Source organism: Martes martes, assembly GCF_963455335.1.
Source record: "Martes martes genome assembly, chromosome: 14".
NCBI classification, from domain to species: Eukaryota; Metazoa; Chordata; class Mammalia; order Carnivora; family Mustelidae; genus Martes; species Martes martes.
In genome coordinates, this window is record NC_137902.1 from 49,582,274 (window position 1) to 49,603,205 (window position 20,932).

Sequence of the window (20,932 nt, forward strand, 5' to 3'; positions counted from 1 at the left end):
TGCTTGTTAGTGCTTCTTGACTTGTGAAGGTAACAGATGGGATGGAGGAGTTCATGATGACTCCCAGAGGTGCAGGCCCACGGCCATCTAGGATTTCCTAGAGCGGATGTTCACGCAGACCCCTGGGGTGCCACTTGAATGAACTGATACTCTAGGGTGAGCCTGCGGTGGGGTCTTGTGACAGTTTAATACTTTATCAGAGGCAAAAGAGGTCACTGAGCAGAGCTGCTAGGTGGCGGCCAGCTCTGCCCTGCTTCCTGCAGGTGTCACCCCGGGGTGCCTCATCTGTTCCACCTGTTCTGTTGCAAGCTTGAGGCTGACAGCATCTGGGAAGCTGGAGCTGAGCTGGTCTGATGCGCCTTTCTGTGTGACATGAACTTGAACTCTTGGCCAGCATTGTCCACTGTAAGAGTGGTTTCACCTCTTTGAACTCCATCCGTGGTATGGCTACCTACTAGAGTTTGACTCCAGGAACCTGCTTGGTGTCCTTGTTGGCGTACACCCCGGTGTGCCTGAATTCTGAGCTTTGTGCTCTTTTTCTGTGGCTCAGGATGGTAGTCATTTCATGCACGCCTAAATTCTGAATTTCTCAGAGGCATCTGGTCACCAGCCAAAGGATTTTGTGCAGTGCTGAGGGTGCTGAGGCCAAAATGCCATGTCAGGGAAAATAAAGAAAGCATCCCTTGAATCACTCGCCTCTGGGAATCAGCCAAGTCTGAGAATCTCAGAGGTCCTTCAGCCCGTCCCCATGCACAAGGCTGGACTGCTCTCCCCTGCCTCAGGGAGAGGGTCCTTCCAAAATCCTCCGGAAGAGGAGATTCTACATGCATCCTCCATCAGCTCCTCCCAGCCAAGAAAGAGAAGAGTTGTTCAAGTCTGGAAAACTCCAACTGGTATGGCATGGAAGGTAAGCCTCTTTTAAATACCTCATCTTAATGATTCTGGACCATATTTGAATTGAACCAAAGATCTTCTAAAGCCCTGGTCTTCTTTCCCCGTTCTCTTCCCAGGAGTTGGCGTGTTCTCACGTGCCAGGGGGTGCAGACCCTGCCAGCTTCCATGCCAGGCTCAGGAAGTGGGTTTGGGCATGTCGTGGGTCTGCCCCGGACAGAGCAAACCCTTACACGGAGGTGAGTGTGGCAGTCGGTCCGGAGAGATGCCTCGCCGTCCTCTTCCCCTTCCCCACCCTTTCGGCTCCTCTGTATTTCTCAGAAATAAAACGCTCTTGTTAGACGGATTTGAATTGTGTCCTTTTTTTACAGTGTCTACTGAGAGGCAGTCTTTGGTTCAGTACATTCCGGTGTTCTTGGCTCCACATGAGAGGTTGGAAAGGAATGGAATTCCCCAAGGCCAAGAGCCCCTTCCCTGGATACACTGAAGCACCCCAGTGTCCTCGGGATTTCGTTCTGATTTTGCCAAGTCTTGGGAAAGCCAGCCTCGGGAGCCCTGTGTGGCTCTGGCTTCTTTTACGAACTTGGAAAGAGTGTATTCCAAAGATGGACATTCAGTCCTATTCTCCTCTTTTTTTCAGCAAAAATGCCAATAATCTTAGAACCAAGCCTGTGTCTCTTCTCCCTGGGGACTGTCTTAGCCTCAGTCTTTCTTCTCTGTGACCGACCTGTGTGGTTTGGCATAGCGAGCCTTGGTTTATAAGAAGACCTTATGTTTATTTATGTTAGCCCTTCTACTTTCTTTTTTAGATTTTATTTATTTATTTGACAGACAGAGAGCACAAGTAGGCAGAGAGGCAGGCAGAGAGAGAGGGGGAAGCAGGCTCCCTGCTGAGCAGAGAGCCCAATGTGGGGCTCGATCCCAGGACCCTGGGATCATGACCTGAGCCGAAGGCAGAGGCTTCACCCACTGAGCCACCCAGGTGCCCCAAGCCCTTCTACTTTCCATTTGCATTGCTGTGTTTGGTTATAGCCATCTCCCAAGGTTCTGTCCTCTGGGTGACCTGATCAGCAGAGCCAATACCAAGGAGCCTTCCGTCTTTCTGGGGACACTCCTCAAAGCGTGCGCACATTAAATAAGGGGAAGAAGTAGAATTTGTGAAGTAACCTGTATGGCAAGTCCATAGATTCCCCAGAATAAAACAACAACAACAACGAAACAAACCTATGAGACATTGTAATCAAGCAGAGTAAATAAGAGAAAATGAAATTCTAGCCACACATAAGATGCAAACGGAAAATGTCTAAGAAAGCTGAATGTCGATTCTTAAAATCCATTTTTCCATTCCAAACTCTCATCGATTAGACACACTTGTAGTTTGGCTGGCCATCTGGGCATCTTGGAAAGAGAGCTTCAAATTTCCCTTGGGAACTTACGTGATATTATCACCCTCAAAAAACCTAGTATTCTTCAGATCAATTTTTGCTAGCATTTATGCCCTTCACATATATCAGTCAAATAAATAAGTCTACAGGCTTTCCCTTTGCATGAGCCTAATTGGGTAGACACCATTGTGAGGTGGCTTGTGTCAGTGAATTTTAATCACAGCTGGCCTCCCCCGCTATGGTGGGGAATGGTCCAGCAGCACAAGTTCAAGGTGTGAAATCTCTCTGCTCCCAGCCCCTTGAAGAGCGAGAGAAAGGCTGGTTAATATAGGAAAGAGGCTCTGGGGGGCTGCCCTGCTGGCTCAGTGTCAGGCAGGTCTATTTGGTTGTGCTAATGGGCTGGTAGGCTGGCTGGTTCGTTATTCCCCTTCCGTGTGGCAGCAGGTAGGGAAGGCAGTTCAGTTAAATGTCATCATTGGTGGCTCTATGATCTTGTTAACCTTTCCAAGCTTATTGCACTCTCAAGAGGCAGTGGCTAAGTCATTTCCAAAGACAGCTTCACCTACGCATCTTTCCTTTCCCGTTGCTGGGCCTGGATAGCTCCCTGAGCAGTCCTTTTTCATTCAAGGATTCGAGGGTCCCTTCCTTGGGTCTTAATTTTCCTAGAGTGATCGCCCCAGAAGAATCACTCGTGCAGTTTCAAGTGATTACTGTCTAGCTAGGACAGATTGTGCTCAGAGCTCCTGGAGTTGAAAGCCAAAGAGAATTACATTAAACTGTGTTAAAATTACGCTTCATCATCCCAGTGGTAGACTCTCTAGAAACACCCAAGCAGGGGGGAGTTGTTCCACCAACTCTTGGATAGACACAAGTGTCAGTTCCTTACAGACACAGAGAAGCGTTAAGCCCTCCAAACACAGTAATCCCATCCCTCAAAAGATATTAAATTAAGCCACACAAGGCAGACACTGCCCCAAAGAACGGTTTCTTTTTTCATTTCTTTTTAAAGGTGTTCTGCCCAATTTAAGGCCTGAGCTGCTCCAGCTCCTAATTCTGATGTCTCTTGATCTCTACGCCGACCCTTTCCTCCCACATGCTCTGATACTCTGTGAAGCAAAGATTTTTAAAAAATTGTACAACCGAGTCAAAAGTGCCCCAGACAGCCTCTGGGTGATAATGTCACCATTGCTGGTTCCATCCCTGTCTGTTTCCTCTCTTTGACATAGGAACAGTAATTCTTTTCTAATAGATAAGAAAAAAAAAAAAAGACCCAATGATGTCAGTGTGAGCGCAGAATTCATGGGTTGCATAACGCAGCAGTTCCTGCTGCTTCTAGAATTTCAAGAGAAAGTTGGAAGAGACAGAGGCTCCAGGCCCTGGGTATTTGCATTTTTTTTCCAGGGGCATTCTTGGAAAGGATGACTCACCTGTGGGGAGATATTTATTCCTTTGATTCATGTTTAAACTCAGCTACTTCTTATGCTACAGTTCTGTGGATTATGAATATTTAATACTGCGTATACTGAAAATGAAGGTCACGTCCTGCTTGCTGGTGACTTCAGTGCAGGCTCATGTCTCTGCAAGGCAAGCTACCTGCTGTTAGCCGAGTAAAGCTGAAAGGTTATACATTGTTAAAATTTTCCTTAATGACTTTATCTGCTCCAAAATTGCTGGCACGAGGTGGGGGCGCCTGCTGGTTTCGCCAGTCTTTGCTCTTGGCTTCTCATATCAGCGATGCTGCTTTGGGGATATGGACATTAGAAGGAGGAGGGAAGAACAGTGCAAATTTTGGAGAGCATCTCATCCAAGGGCTGCATTCCAGGGTAATGGCAGTGTTATGATGTGAAAATGGTCCTCCCCAGGTCTCCAACATTCATATAACATTTTACGTGTGTATGCATGGGCTCATTCATCTTGGAGTCATTCGCTCATTTGAGACCTCTTCAGTGTACTACCACTGAAGATGTTCCACACGGTAAAATTGCTTAGGGTTAGGTATGGCTAAGGAAGATTGTCTTTAAGATTGGAATAGAAATTGACCAGGTTATTTTCATCCTCTCCGAAAATAAAACTGGTACCATTGATAGGATGGGGATACCCAGAGGCTTCGCAGAACTGGCCAGCCCCCAGCAGTCTTACCCACTGAGTGTTCCCGCAGGAGGGGCTCTAGTCCTCCAGCCTGGAAATTGTCCTCAGAAAGGCCGGGAGAACAGACATTCCCTGATCATAGACTGTGCGAGGTATGGTGCTAACCATGTTACAGTACACACCACGCGTGACCTCACTGAATTCTCCCAACAACCTGATCGGATGGGTGTGACTACTCTTCCTGCTGGGCAGGTGGGGAGGCTGACGATGAAGCATTTGTTCCAACCCACGTAGCTCATCTGTTGTGGGGTCTGGATTTGAACCCAGTATGTCTAAAGGCATCTCTCTTCCAGGTCTCAAAGTACAATTCCAGACTTCGGAAGTGAGTCCGTGGGTTGAGTCAGGAGTTGTAAGAACAAAGAGTAGCTTAGCCTCTGTACCCGACTCATCTGTCCTGTTTTCTCTTTTGTTCTCCGTCTTTCCAGTTCCTACCTTTGGAGTCACCAAGTCTGCAAGTCAGCAGTGCCTACGGGGGTCTTAGCAAGCTTCCTTCTTAGGACACGAGACATGTGGGACAGGTCTGTGGGACGTGTTCTGTCCGGTGTCTGTTTAGGTCTGGATTCATTTCTTCCTAAATTATGGCTTAATGAGACTCCCTTCTCTTTTCTCTCAGTGGGGTGGCAGCACTGGGTGATGGAATAGGGTCGAGTTAGCACAGAACAAGGAAAACTGATTGTTTCTCAAGGGCTTCTCTCATTTACGGGATTCTTTCCCAGTAGAAAGACCTTTCGCTTCCTCCCATGGTATTGACCTTGTCCTCTGTGCCTGTCATTTCGTCACACAAAAACAGGTAATGAGAGAGGCCCTGCTTCTTCATTAGACAGGTTCTTTTATCTCTTTAGAGAGTTGTAGGATTTCATTAACTGATTGTAGTTTTGCATTGTGTTCCTAGAAAGTTAGTACCATCAAAGCAATGCACTCAAGGAGAATTTGTTCCAAGAGATGTTTCTGTGGAGATCTTTGCAGCACCGTCGGATACCCGATCTCCTCCTCCGGCTGGTCTTGTTCTTACTGGCTGTCGCACAGGTGTTGACCCAGTGCCTCTGTGTGCCAGCTTTGTAGCGGACACCTGGCAGAGCTTCGAGGACTGTGTCGTCACCTCCACGACAGCACAGTGTCAACTGTAAATCACTATGAAGGCTGTTCTCACTTTCCCCATGAGCACGCCCCCCCACCCTCCGCAGGAAGAACAGCTGGGGAGCCCATGGCATAGGGAAGGAAGCTCCCCACCTTACTCTGTCCCCAGCTCCTTTATGGAACTTGACATTTCTAGGTGGTGTACTGAGAAACTCCCTGCCGTTCTCCACCTTGAGGTCCTCGTTGAGGAGTCATGGTGTGCATTTAACCTTTGTTGAGGAAGTCAACACAAGTCACTGTGTGTGCAAAGCATCTCCCTGTTCTTTTTCTTTTTTCTTCCTTTTTTACATACTCCCCCCAATTTTCTCTGTCCCTCACTGACATTTTTATTGCCAGGCTTTGGTTTGGAAAATTATGGGTAGGGAAAGTTCAAGGGCAGGATGTTCAGAACAGCACTGCACATCTGTGAAGGGAGCACAACAGGAGAGCCAGCAGCTGTTGAAAGAATGGAGCGTCAGATGGTGGAGAAGCTGGGCCCTGGGAGAGGTGGGGGAAGGGGAGGCCCCCTCAGGGCAAAGAGTCTGTAAATAACTCCCAATGGGAAGTCCTTGTCCCCTGGCAGAGTTTAACCTTTAATGGCAACACCAGATTCTCTGACATGGGTGCGACCCCAGCTCAACTGTGCTACCTCATCTGGCTTTCCAAAATGCCATCTTTTTTTTCTTTTTTTTTTTTTAAATCAGGTGAGCACAAACTGGTAGAGGAGACAGGTGGAGGATATGCCTGGAGGGTAGCTCCTCTTTGTTCTTCCCCCTTCCATCTGGGTGCGGTGGTCTCAGCTGCATGCCTCATTTCTCATTGCACAGGTGATACAGAGCTACCACTTGTGACAGCATCCAGAAGCATCTGGGACATGCTCCTCCTTTTTTTTTTTTTTAAGATTTTATTTATTTATTTGACACACAGAGAGAGATCACAAGTAGGCAGAGAGGCAGGCAAAGAGAGATGGGGGAAGCAGGCTCCCCGCTGAGGAGAGAGCCCAATGCAGGACTCGATCCCAGGACCCTGGGTTCATGACCCAAGCCGAAGGCGGAGGCTTAACCCACTGAGCCACCCAGGCACCCTGGACCGGCTCCTCTTTAACATTTCCTTGGAAAAACTCAGGGACTATGTTAGGAGTGGGAGGGAAGACAGAGCTAGACCTTCCAGATTTGCTATAAAAGTTAACTTGAGAGAATGACATGTCCGAGCTTGAAGAGACTTCAGACTGTTCCTGGTGCCACTGTTCCCTGGGCCTCAGCACCCTCAGTGACCTGCTCAAGGACACCCAGCTGGCCAGGGGCGGACCTAGAGCCAGCACAATTCTCTCCAGTCCAGGCCCATTCTACCAAATATAAAGTGAACAAAGATGTGATGGCAAATATTACCCATGGAATAGCAAAGCAAATAGTGATTTTTATGCCCATTTTGAAGTCTCAGGCTGTCATCATGGGGGCAAATTTAGGGCCATGGAACAGAACAAAGATAATGCCAGGTGAGCACTTGGGATTCATTTGTTTCATCCCCCTGGGCAAGAGGCTCTGAAATTCCTTGATTTATGATCCTTTTTTTTTCCTTCTGTACTATTTCAGAGGGGAGGTTAGAGCTCAGCTGTGTTGTGGAAGGTTAGCAAGGCTGAGTGCTTTGGTTTGGCTTGTTTGGAATTTTTTTTTTTCCTGGAATTTGTTATGCATGACTTTTGAGGACATTTTGCCCAATGGCTCATTTGTTTCCCTGTGAAAACACTATCTGATAACTACGTCTATAAATCCGTATTTACTCTCCTCGCCAAAATTAGAATGAATTATTTCTTCAACTCTCACCACTGTCCAGAATTTCAAAAGAAAACTTTGGATTATCTGACACTGTTTCAGCCCTCTTGGCTCTTGTAACAGAAGGACTGTTTTAAGGAAAATGAAGAAAATGCATTCCCTTGAAGATTCAGTTAGTTGTTTATGTCTTCTGCAGTGAGTGTGTGTTTATAAGGCATGAGGGCTGGATTTTCTCCCTGAGGCACAGCCCTGGTCCTCTACCTAAGGTCATGGTCAGACGTGCATTCAGGACCGCCAAGGGATCAGGGTGGGAGCCATCTGGAGAGAAAGGTTAGTGCTCAGAATGGTTTAATCCAAACCCAAGGACAAAGCTCATGCTTATACCACTGCCATGCTTGTGCTGAGGGTTGGTACAGTCTATTACAACTTTATGATAGGTCTTACGGGCTGCAGATGAGAATGGAGATGTGACCTCTGTCTCTGTTTTTATTCCCCCTGTCCTTTTTCCTGATGGCCTGACAAATGGTAGCATTGAGGAGACTCTGGTCAATGACGAGTCATTTGTGGCTTAAAAATGAAATTTCTTGCAGCAAAGATGCTCTTGGGACTCTCTGATGCACACATCAGTATTCATAGAATTTGGGAGAGAGGAGTGTGCGTGTGTGTGTGTGTGTGTGTGTGTGTGTGTATCTATAGGCGACAATCCTGTCCCAACTCTCGATTGATGGGAAAGCCTAGCATGGGAGGGCCCGCCACTAGTCTCATCGTAACAACAGAGATTAAGCTGAGAGCCATGAACCCATGCCCTTAAAGGTATCAGTCAGGTAAGAGATCCCTATTAAGTATGAACTGTGTGTAAGACATTTGCTAGGTATGGAGGATTGAGAATACTATGCTTCAGTCTAGATCTTTTTCATTAGGAATTTTAAATTATATATATTTTTATAAGGGTCAGGAAGTCTAGCCATCATATAAGAGATAGAGGGAAAAGGGGCATAAATACAGGAAAAAGACAAAGATAGGAAAAATGAGGTAACAGAACAAGACAACAGTGAGATTTCACTAGGCAGTGTATCTTCACTCTCTAACATGAGCACTGCAGAGGGGCTGAAGGTAGAGAAGCCAAGGAGACAGCTGGGTCTTGGGAAGGGTTTGGCTCTGGGGAGGTTTTGTGTTGAGGAGGTAGAAAACTCCATCTCCCCTTGATTCGAGGAATCCACAGGGGGGCCTCTCATTATGGCCTGTGCTATGTCCTCTGACTTTTATTTTCAGTGTGTGCAGAATCCAGCAAAGCCTTGCCTTGCCATGAGCCGCGGAGATAAAGGATTGAGAGTGTTTCAAGGGGTAGCATAACAGAACCAGATAAGCAAATTGTCCCTCATGGCCATAAGACCTGTTCTCCAGTTGCACATGGTGAAAATCTTTGGAAACATCTCTCTGGAAATCTCCAGAAGTGACTGACTGGAAGACATCCACTCCACCTTTCTGAAACCAAGGTCAGGGTGGAGTGCGCCTTTCAGGGGCCTTGTCTATGAACTTGCCACGTTCTGAACATCCCGGGATGTGGTGGGGAGGAACGTTATGGCCGAGGGAGGGGGTGCTACTGACGAGATGGTCATGGCATGTTTGGAGACCAGGGTTTGCCTGGGGGGGTCACATGATGCTCTTCTTGGGTATAGGTCCTTGTGCCTTCTTGGGTCCCTTTCTCTGTACAGAATATTGAAAGTTACATTTTGTGACGGCATTCCTATAAAGATGAACATAATCCAGGCTGGATTTGGTATCCTGTATTCATTATTATTATATATATTTTTTCTTCTGATTTTAGAGAAATGAAAATTAAGGCATTATTGTAGGTCACTGGAAGTCTGGTGGGCTGTAGGCACTGTGTCTGCTGTGCTTGATGGAAAGTTGGCCCTGGTTCCTCCTTTTCTGTCAGCCCCATCCATCTGGAAATTTTCACAGATAACAAAACAAGCCCAGAGACAGAGGCCTAATATCCTATCCCTCTCAGTGTCACCTAATTGTTTCAGATGAGGAAATTAAAAATAAACATTCCATTTCGAACCATGTCTTTTGACTCGGCTTTGGGAAATAGGGACTTTAGCACCCCAGCCTTAAGCAAAAAATGGCACCTGTAGATAGGTCCGATTTTTTTTTTTTTTTCAGAAAACCTAATAATCTTCTGATGAGTTTTAGAGAAAAACATGTGCTTTGTCCATCCTTCTGTCTGAAAATGAGCCTTGCCAGTTTAGGGGATCTGTTTGCTCAGAGCACTACAGTGAAAATATACCATTCCCTCCAGCAAGGTTGGTAGGCTCCAGGAGATGGGGGGCAGGCAGATGTTAGGAAAGAGGGAAGATCTGGTGAGGACTGAGCTGCGGTGAGAGCTCAGTCCTCTATCCCGAGGTGGCTTCCCAGCTCCGGCTGATTGTCCCGGAGCAGAGCACAGGCTCGTGGGGCCTGATCTTCCTGCGTTTCAGAGAGAGGAGAGGAAACCAGGCTTTATGCGGAATCTCCAGTTTTAAAATACTGCCCACGGCTCCAGATCTTTGAAAGTACTCTGCAGGCCAAACAAAACACTTCTGCAGGCCAGATTTGGGCCTCCCGTCTTCAATCTTTATTCTAAACTGTCTCTCTTTCTGGTCTTGAATTAGCTCTGCTCTCTGAGTGCCAGAAAACCTTCTTAACTCTTGATTCTCCATCCCCCAGAAAGGGCCCCTTCCCTCTCCAAAGTAAGGAGCCCGTGGTCTCCAGGTGCTCTGGCTTGTTTCCATCTAACACACTTGCAAATGCTGCTTAGGTAAGTGTCCACTCCTCTCTAGGCAGATACTGTATGTCACAGCAATAAATCACCCACAACTTACTGTAAATCCCTAAAGCTACATATCACGAACTCAACGTCATCCCTGAAAATAACGTCGTTAGGACCTCATAAACATACACTCTGTTTGTTTAAGAACTGCAAGAGCCTTTTAAACATGGTTGCTAAGTCACAAGAGTGTATTTTCCAGGACATAAATGGAAGTGAACATAACCCCCTTAAATTGTCAGGTTCTTTATAAGAAAAGAGGCCAAAATCTATCTGGTCTGCTGGTGTATTAATGTGACCAAAGCAGAGTTGATTATACTACGCGTTTGTGTTGATAAGTATTGGAGACTTATCTTCTGACTTACTTGTCTAAATGGACATATTATATGAAATTTGGTTCAGTTTCTAGCCTATGTGGGTATAGTTAATGGGTGAGTTAACATAGATAAATCTTGGCTATATTTTTTATAAAGATTTTATTTATTTATCTCAGAGAGCAAGCTAGAGAGAGAGCACATGAGAGCAGGGCGGAGGGGTAGAAGGAGACAGAGAAGCAGAAAGCAGACTCCCCGTTGAGCAGGGAGCCCATTGTGGGGCTCCATCCCAGGACCCTGGGATCATGACTTGAACCGAAGGAAGACACTTAACTGACTTAGCCACCCAGATACCCCTTGGCTGTATTTTTTTTTTTTTAATTAACCTTAAACTTTGCAATTTGTTTAGCATTCAGTTTAACATTTCCTGATGAAATTCTTATGCTATGGCCCCTTCAAAAATGAAATCAGAAGCATCTCTGGATCTTTCTCCCTGCATCTGGTCCCAAGTCTGAGCTACAGCTTCATCCCCTCATCTTTTACTTTTTACATGGAAACTTGCAGCTAATGTTAAGGTAGCATTGTTAGACTCTGATTATAGAGCTCACATATTTTCAGAGCTACAAAAAAGATGGCCATTCCATTATGATATCCTGACTCCAGTAGAACTTCTTCATCAGTCTGGTTTCCAAATGGAAAATACTCATACTGCCTTTCACTTAATTATGATACTCTCAGGAGGAAAATGTAGGTAGGACTCCAGGGCCATTAGATGTTGGCATCCACTATAAGGCACTTGTCCTTCTTAAAGATATTCAGTCTATGTTCCTCTTTATGCCCAGAGAGCTCCTGTCTCTTCCTTTGAGAGCTGGTATTTTCACCTCTCTCTTTCTCTGCTTCCCCCTACCTCCTGCCCAAAGATGAACCAATGGCCCAGTCTGAGAAACAGTCGATCTTGATGCCTTAGAGGGAACTTCAGGGACCATATATAAAGAACGATGAAGGACATGGAGGTCGTGAGATGCTCTACCTGGCACATGCTTTTCCACTAGCATCAGGAGGAAGGGTGGGGAGTCCAGTAAGGATTTTGCCCTCTTCATAAAAACATGATCGGGAAGGCTAAGCCAATGTCCGTAGAGAGCAGCAGTGATAACGGAGAGAGCAGCAGTGATAACAGAGGTGCACTCCAGGCAGCCGTGCAGCCTGTCCGTGTCTTGGTGTGCAGTCTGTCGCCGGGTACTTGGTGAGGCTGGAGAGTAGATACGGATGGGGCATTTGGTGGTTGCGTGTCTGTGCACTCATGTGCATATGCTCAGAGGAGGAATGAATGAGTAAGAGTTGGTACCTATAGCAAATAAAATTAGAGAAGGCAATATGTATGACTGCCATGTGCCGTGGTGATGGCTCTCCTGTGGGTCAAGCACCACTTTGGAAATTTGATGAATACTGTAGGAATTTTGCTTGCAAGGGACTCTAAAATTGGTCCATGGACCCCATGCTAAGGATTCTTGCTCTGCAGGGTGGGTTCATCTGCTCAAGCACTGCTGTTTCTTCTGCCATGAAGACCACGTGCCAGACAGAAGGCAGTCCTCATACCCAAAGATCAAACAGAGATCGGGAACCCTCTCTTCCTGGCCTATAAAACACGTCGAAGCACGAGACTCTCCGTGGCGTGTTTTCTCCTCTTGAGCAGTCATACCCCTTCCCCCGCTGCATTTGAAATCTTGAAAACGGAGTTTGGGGTGCCCATACAGACACAGGCAGCTGCCACTTCTCCAGAAGGCTGTGTCTCACCTGTGGCTGCAGAGTCCCTGGGGGACGTCTGTGGGCTCATCCGACCCGTCTGCAGACCGGTGTGACAGAAAAACCAAAGAGCAGCTTCTGGAGAGAAGCCCCATCTCTCCCGAGTTTCCAGCTTCTTTCAGATTTCTTCCTGCCTGCACCTGTCTCCAAGCCAGCCAACTGTGACAGTTTAATTGGTGCGGGTGGGGGGGAGCAGTCAGGGGTGACTGGTGTTCCGTAAGAAGGAGACTCCCCTGAAAGGAGTGAGGGGAACCATGACAGACAGGCCTGGCAGCTTTGGGGAGGGGCAGCAGGTCAGCGACCCTTGCTTGAAAAGGGTGTCGGCTGGAGGAAACGTCTGCCAGCTACTTCCACCCCGAGTTGCTTGGCCGGTTCTGTGCATTCATGTGTGTTGTTGCTGCCTTGTCCATGGGGGACAGAGGGGTCGCTGGGGGGCTCTGGCCTGGAATGAGAATGGATGGAAAGGAGGGGCAGCGCTGCCTAAGAGCTAGGAGCAGAATCCGGACTCAGACCATCCTTGGGCTTACCCTGCTCTACCACTTCATAGTCCTTGTCCTTGGGCAACCTACTCAGGCTTTCCAAACTGTAATGCCTTTTTTGGTGCAAAACAGGTGAAAATGGTGACGAGGGACAGCAGTAATACCCACCTGGCAGCCGTGGGCGCACGCCATCAGATCGTGCCCCTAAAAGGCTCTGAGTGCCGTGCCCAGTGTGAACGTAGCCCCCCAAGTTTAGATATTTCTGTTGTCCTTTTGAGGTTTGTTTTGAAGCTTTTAATCAGGTCTTTAGAGAGACAAGATGTAAACACATTAAAATTAGGAAACAAAACAAGAATTTGCAAGGCAGTGATGTGGTTCATTATCGAGGTGGTGCGCAAGACCCGAGCTTCTTAAGGCTGTAGCTCACGACTCATTAACAGCTGGGGAAGGTGGTAGAGCGGGTCACAATGAGCACTTCTAGAGGATAAGATTGAATAGTCTTTGGTGAAAATACTGCTCCAGAAGGTCATTGTGATTGGGTGAAAATTTGTCTCAGTTCTATCCATAGAACTGTGTATACCGTATAAATGTATGTGTCTCTACAGGCTCTTGCCTTGAAATCTGTATCTTACTACAGGTTTTGTGAAAATGTTGTGTGAGCAGTGTTAGCTTTGAGTCCAGAAGAGAGTGTGCTTTCTGAGCTGCAGTAAGGGTCCAGGCACGGGTGGAAGGGTCCAGGCATGGGTGGAAATGAGATAATATGGAAGGAGAGCGTAGGATGAACAGTCCGCAAGACCACCCTTACCTTCTGCTACCAACAGCATCAAGTTCGAAGAGCTCCCCAGACCACCCCCAGCTTTGATAATTCCCTACAAGGACCACAAAATTCATTAGAAGCTTTTAGGCTCAAAGACGTTTTCCTCCAGGGAAAGGATACAGATTAAACTCAGCCAAGGGAAGAGGTACATAGGGCAGATCCAGCAAAGTGCCAAACAAGGAGCTTCCATTGTTCTCTCCCTATGGAGTCATGGTGTTAACTTTGTTAACTCAGTTAACTCAGTGTTAACTTTTCCAGCATCCATGTGTGACAACACACAGAGAATATTGCCAGTGTAGGTAGCTCACCAAGCCAGGTGGTCAGAGTTTTTTTGGGGAGCTCCAACATACAAACCTGGGTGACTGTCCATCACATAGGCTGACCTCAGTCTCCAGTCTTTTTGAAAGTTGACAAATAACCATGTGACCCAAAGCCCCCACCTTATATCACATTGTTAGACTTTCTCGTGTGGTTAACCACTCCTCCCCACCCTGCCAATTGCTTTTTTACTTCCTGGCTGATGCAAGACACTCAGGCAAAGACTTTTAATCAGGCCTGACATCCAAAGACTAGGAGATTGCATTGCAGAGGCTGAGGGCCAAGGCCAGACTTCTCTCTGGCAAGGTTAATATTTTTCTACTAGAGTCAGTGAGGGAACTATGCTGCCTGAGGACGGGGTCTCTCCTGGAGAGGATTTGGGGTGGGTCCTTCAATCACATGCAAGAGTAGCAGAGGAGAGGGAAATGCTAGTTCACAGAGTCTAGTGTTTCCAGTGTCTGTTAATGTCAGCGAAATCACTGTTGAAAATAGTGATTTATCCATTCCTGTGTACACCCAAGCTTAATAGCTGAGCAGGTGAGCCTGCAGTTGGTAAAGTAAAGCTGGGCAAGGGGACAGGGAAAGGGCCACCTGGACGCATGGTCCCCATGTGAGTGAGCTTGCCCAGGGCACAGCAGGCTTTTTTTTTTTTTTTTTTTTAAGATTTCATTTATTTGATAGGGAGAGACAGTGAGAGAGGGAACACAGGCAGGGGGAGTGGGAAAGTCAGAAGCAGGCTTCCCGCTGAGCAGGGAGCCTGACATGGGGCTTGATCCCAGGATCCTGGGATCATGACCGGAGCTGAAGGCAGACGCTTAACGATTGAGCCACCCAGGCGCCCCCACAGCAGGCTTTTGGGTTGAGCCCATTTGCTGCCATTTCTAGGTGACCAGGACTCCTGTGCCCAATTCCTTTGCAGACCCCATGGATGGGCCTCCAGGTGCCTCCTGGTAGGTTTGGTAAGGAAAACATCTGCCTCCCTGATCCAGTTTAACTTCTGCCCTGCGCACACCCCCCCCGCCCCCCACCGCCCCGACCAACCCCGTAAGACTTGATGAGGTCAAAACCAGAAAATGCAGAGACCTCAAGCTGGGGATAAAATGCAGATCCGGCATGCCATCAGGCCATGCTGCCCCCTTGCCACCTGACAAATGAGACAATCTCTAGCAAGGGACAGTTTGTAATTGTGCAATCAAATTAACTTGGATTTCAGCTTAATGAAGTGCTTAATGTCCTGAATGAGGCCGAGTCCTAATATTTAGAGAAGCAAGCCTGACCCAGGAAAAGAAAGAACAGACTTTGGTTGATAGCTGCTAGTATTAATTGTGCTTGCAAAGTCAAACTTTTTAGAAATTCATCCTTTCATGCAGGCAATCTGTTAGCACCCAGTTCTGCTATAGTTTTGCTAAGGGGTTTTCCTGCTGTAGCGCATAAACAGGACAGTGGAAAGAACATTTTACTGGAAATCTCTGCTGAACTCTATGTCCCAGGGCATATTTCTTAACTTCACAGGATCTCAGCTTTCTCATTTGAACAATAAAAAAATCATTCTCTTTTTCTCTGAAATTCCCCTTTTTTTTTTCCTAGAAGTGTTTTGTTGCAGTTAAAAACTGATAGTCTGGAGGCAGTTAGACCTGGTTACAAATTCTGATGCTGTCACTTACTAGCTGTGTTCCGTTGGGAAGAAATTAACCTCTCTGAGACTTACTATCCACAGCTGTCAATGTGGATCATAATAATTTCTGCTTCTTAGTACCGAGAACAGTAAATGAATACTCCATATAAAGCAGCTAGTACAGGACATAGACTATATTGGCATTTATTAAACCTGATGTTATGAATGTGAAATTATTTTCAGTGTGAATTATACATCAGTAACTTGGTACCAGTCGTTTTGATTTTTATTAAGCTGATGGTTTAGCTCTTGTTTAGAAAATGTCTCATGATTTGGTAATTAACTCAATAAATATTTGTTGAAAGGTTATTATGTGCCAGGCACTATCTTAAGCACTAAGCACTTGCCAACGGTAGTGGCAGAGGAAGAAAGATAATAAACATATCGACAAATGAATAAATAAGATAATTTCAGTTGATGATTAGTCCTGGGAAGAAAATAAAACTGGTAATGGGAAAAGCAGGGTCTCTTAACATTTTTGTGCTGAGGACTCCTTTGTCAGTCCAGTAGAGTGTGTTACTCTCTTTTGAGAATATTTATAAATGCGTAATATAAAAACAGTGGATGATAAGAAAACCAGTTACATTAAGATACAGTTATTAGAATATAAAAAACAAACTCATGATAGAGTATGTGTGCTTCTCTATTTGTACATTCTTATCAAGATCAAGTGCAACATTTCTAATAATGCACCTTTAATTTTAAAGTAGGATTAATGTAAATGATATTTTGAGGCATCGGCATAAATTATAATCTTACATATAAATACCCGAGATTTTTATTGCTAACAGGGTCAGAAGTGTCACTGATACTATCTTAGATTATTGCCTGCATTTATAATTAAAGAACAGCCTAAATTTGAGATAGAGGTTAATGAAAGTAAAGACATAATTTTTCTCATCTTAAGGTCATGGAATCCCTGAATATTATGCAAGGGCCTCCTAGTAATCTGTGCTACTGGGTAAAAGCCCTTGGAGTAGAGAGTGACTTGTACTGGGAGTTGAGCTGTTTTACTGAGATGAATAATGTCATTTATACTTTTAAAAAGCCATTGTGGACATACAGATTAATGGAATGGGATTGAAAGTCCAGATATAAACCCATACATCTATGGTTGACTGATTTTTGATAAGGGTGCCAGGATCATTCAATGGGGAAAGAGTAGCATTTTCAAAAGATGGTGTTGGGATGACAACTGGATGAACTGTGTGCAAAATAATGAAGTTAGACCCCCACCTCACAGTATATGCAAAATTCACTCAAAATGGGTCAAAGGCTTAAATGTAAGAGCAGAAACTATCAAACTTTAAAGAGAAGACATAGGGGTAAACTTTTGTGACATTGGATTTGGCACTTAGTTCTTAAATATGATACCAAAAGCCTAAGCAACAAAAGAAAAAAAATACATAAATTAGACCTCATCAAAGTTGAAAACTTTGGGTTTCCAAGGACACTACTAAGAAATGAAAAGACAGCCTACAGAATGGGAGAAGATATTTATTTATGTATCATATATCTCACAAGAAACTTGTTTGTGGAATATATATTAAAAAAAAAACAAACTCGGTAATAAAAATACAACCCAATTAAAAAATTAGCAAAGGTTGGATATTCATGAACACAGTCATCATTAGGAAAGTATAAATTAAAACCATAATGAAATGCCACCTCATACTCACTCCTATGGCTATCCTGAAAAAGGCAGATCATAACAAGTGTTGGTAAGTATAAGAAAGTCAACCAACTGCAACCCTGTGCTTTGCTGGTGGGAATGTAAAATGGTGCAGTAGCTTTGGAAGGCAGCCTGACAGTTCTTCAAAAAGTTAATCATAGAGTTCCTGAAAGACACAGCTCTTCCACTTCTAGAACTATACCCAAGACTAATGAAAACCTGGACCCACATGCTCATGGCATCATTAATCATAACAGCCAAGAAATGGCAACAACCTTAGGTTGTCAATGGACAATGGATCAAGAGCATGTGGTTTAACCACGTGATGGAATCTTATTTGGCCTTAAAAAGGAACCACGTCCTGATACATGCTGCACCATGGATGAACCATGAAAATGTTATACTGAGTGAAAGAAACCAGTCACAAAAGACTACATATTGTATGGCTCCATTTATATGAAATGGCCGGAACTGGCAATACAGAGAGACAGAGAATAGAGGAGTGCTTGCTTCAGGCTCGCACGAGTGGGAAGATGGACGATGGGTGGCTAAAAGGTACAGGCTTTCTTCCTAAGGTGACCAAAATATTCTCAAGTTCACTTTGGTGGTGGCCACACAACGTTGCGAATATACCAAATACCATTGAATTGGATTGTTTAGGGAGGCGAATTGCATGGTGTATGAATCATAGGTCAATAAAGCTGTTACCCACAGAAGAAGTCATTCTGATGTGATGTGGAGAACCGGGTGTGGGGCACAGGATTAAAGGATGGAAGCATTTCAGAGGCTGTTTCATTAGTCCCGTTTGAGAGCATGACGCCTTGGGCTGGGAGGGAGGCAGTAGAGGGGTTGAGTGTACACTGGAGGTATCAGAGACAGACCGTGCCGTTCAGTTGAAAAGTGAAAAACATGAAGAGTGACTTCTAGGTTGTTGACTTAATAACTGGTATTTTCCTCCTAGAAGACTTGAGGTTTAGTTACAAGCTACAGAAATGTTGAGAGGATACCTAAACCCTACAAACTCTTTGGAGAGCCGTGCCATCATCAATTTCATTGTAGCTTTTAACAGAGAAAAATATTCATTACACATATGCATATGCACACACATTCACCACATTTTTACATGCCCTCTCAGGCATGCAAAGAAAGAACATAAAAGCCACACGCTTTGGAAAGCCACGCTGGGGAGAGAGAATGAACCCTCAGCCTCATCACTTCTCATGCCGATGCTAAATTTGTTCAGTGGAAAGAGATCTGTGATCAGAGCAAGTAGGGAAGAATCTATTCAAGAATTTATGTATCTTAAACATGTCCATCAAGCATAATTTTCTTCCTATCACATGTACAAATAGTGAAGGAGAGGAAAATGTCATTTCAGGGCCTTGGGTATTATAGGATTTTGATAATGTTAGCAAAATAATGGATAAAATAACCATGATTGCTTCAGTCACCTGGTCCCAGCTGAAGCCCAGGCTAAGTAAATTGTCAGTACAGGCGTGTTAAAATCCTTGTTACTTAAGGTCCTTCTCTGGAGACAGCATGGCTTCAGTAATGAACGAGCTCTGGAAATTAAAGAAGTAATCACATTGTTAATTGAGATTATTCGCTTCACCTCAAGCAGAAGTAAATGGAACGGACTCCTCCTGAGCGAGTGCATGGCTCTCTTGTGGGGAGCCAAGGGTTTTCCATGATGTTGAGCCCTCCATGGCTCATGTTCACATAGAAACAGAAGGCATTTTCCCTGGGTGGATGGAGGTTTGGAGGAAGATGTCTCCAGAACCTTAGCCTTGATCCAGACAGGCAGGAGTTGCTATGCACTCAGTTATGCTTGAGGAAGATATATTTCCCTTGATATTTTTTTCCTCTTCTTCCAGGGCTCCTCGGGAGCTGGGATGTCCAGCCCATGAAATTAATTGACAGAGGGCTTATTTCTAATCCCAACTGCACCAAAAGAACTTTGCCTTTTCTTGTATAACTGCAGGTTAGACAGACCCACTGGTTCCATTTCCTCATCCACAGAGGATAGAGTCAAATTAGAGAACTTGTGAAATCATCTTCTGTATTTTACCACTCTTTTTTTTTTTAAAGATTTTATTTATTTATTTGTCAGAGAGAAAGAGAGAGAGAGAATGAGCACAAGCAGAGAGAGTGGCAGGCAGAGGGAAAGCAGGCTCCCTGCTGAGCAAGGAGCTTGATATGGGGCTCGATCCCCGGACCCTGAGATCATGACCTGTGCTGAAGGCAGACGCTTAACTGCCTGAGCCACCTAGGTGCCCCTGTTTTACCAGTCTTGGTAGTTTTCTCAAATTGAGGTGAATTTCACACAGTATACAATTAACCATTAGTCATATTAAAGTTTACAATTCAGTGGTATTTAATATATATTTAACATATTTAATATTAATATATTAATATATGTTATATAAATAATAAATTGTTATATAAATAATATTAATATTAATATTACATTAATATTAATATTATATCAATATATGTTTAACATATATGTTTATATATATAAATATATATTTATATATATATTTAACATATTTAATATTTAATATATTCGCCCTGTTAGGGCAACCATTACCTCTTTCTAGTTTTAAGATACTTATACTACCTGCAAAAGAAACCTCATACCCATAAAAAGTGATCTCCTGCCCCTGGCAACTTGTCTGCATCTGTCTCTATGGGTTTATATTTTCTGGATATTTCATTTAAATGGAAGCATACATCTGTGTCTGGCTTCTTTCCCGGAGCATTATGTATTCAAGGTTCATCCATGTTGTTGCATGTATGTCCTTCCTTTTTATGACTGAATAATACTCCATTATATGGATTTGTCACATTTTTTTTAATCCATTCATCAGTTGATGTTCATTTGGATTGTTTAGACTTTTTGGTTATTTTGAATCATGCTGCTATGAACATTTCTGCCCAAGAATTTGTTTGAATTCCTATTTCAGTTCTTAGAATTGCTGCGTCATCTGATTACTCTATGTTTAACTTTTTGAGGACTGACCAAATTGTTTCCCACAGACTTTGGACTCAGACAGATTTGGGATTCGGGTCTAGATCTGCATCTTTCTAGGAATATAACATTAGGCAATTTATAATCTCTGTGTATCTTTTGTCTGTACAACGACCATGATACTACCTGCCTTAACACTGGGGTGAAGGGATGAGTAACTTCCCCACACATGCCTGAAGGATAGGTAGGCTGCATAAATGCTCTTCCTTCTCAATGATCAATACAGGCAGAGTGGAAGAGGGGGGTTTATACATCTGCTTTTAAATTCTTCTTCTTCTTATTGTTGCTATTGGACCTTATTATAGAATGTTTTCTTTGCAGTGGATGGCCTGCCCAATCATGCTTGATTACATTAATAGTAAAGTTTTAAGGTTTTGTTTTCTATGTGTATCCCAGTTGATGGGGGCAAGGGAGGTGAATCTTTGGGACAAATTCAGGGCGATAAAGTGGGTTAACTCTTGACGCTGAGATTCCTCAGGTGGATGACCCACCTTTATTTACTCTCCATTTTGTCCATGTTTGAGGATAGACTTGGTTCACAGGAGTGGTTATTGATCTCTGTGTTCCTTCCATAATATGGCCTGCTTATCATTTTTAAAAAATGAGTAACTGTTGGTCACAAATGGCCTCATTAACTTTGGAGGCATCAACAGCTATTTAACGACTTAGGTTGTAATATAATCCCTATGTTCAAAGCTC

At 44.5% G+C, this 20,932-nt stretch overlaps 1 protein-coding gene across 5 annotated transcripts in view; it reads left to right on the forward strand.

The window, feature by feature from the left end:
* Nucleotides 1-20,932, forward strand: part of KCNMA1 (potassium calcium-activated channel subfamily M alpha 1) — a gene marked incomplete at both ends in the record, with an annotated part of 724,384 nt that overhangs the window by 366,904 nt on the left and 336,548 nt on the right. The window lies entirely within an intron of this gene.